We start from the raw sequence: 296 nt of genomic DNA, 5'->3' as shown, positions 1-296 counted from the left end.
AGGGAGGGAGGGAGGGAGGGAGGGAGGGAGGGAGAGAGAAAGAGAGGGAGAGGGAGAGAGAGAGAGGAGAGGCATAAAAGAAGGAAGAATAAAGTGATGACAAATGGAGGAGAGATGGAGACACAGACAAGAAATGGAGGAGAAAGGAGTGATTCAGAGACAGAGAGGAAAGGCCGGGGAGGGAGGAGGGAGCTGGGCGCAGAGGGCCTGGCTGGCTGAGCCCGCTGCCGGCCTGCTCTTGGAGGCCTGGGGAGGGCCTGGCTGGCTGAGCCCGCTGCCGGCCTGCTCTTGGAGGC

The sequence above is a fragment of the Dipodomys ordii genome, unplaced genomic scaffold, assembly GCF_000151885.1.
Source record: "Dipodomys ordii isolate 6190 unplaced genomic scaffold, Dord_2.0 Scaffold91, whole genome shotgun sequence".
Classification (NCBI taxonomy): domain Eukaryota; kingdom Metazoa; phylum Chordata; class Mammalia; order Rodentia; family Heteromyidae; genus Dipodomys; species Dipodomys ordii.
The sequence above is the reverse complement of the archived record's forward strand: the minus strand, read 5'-3'. Positions refer to the sequence as shown.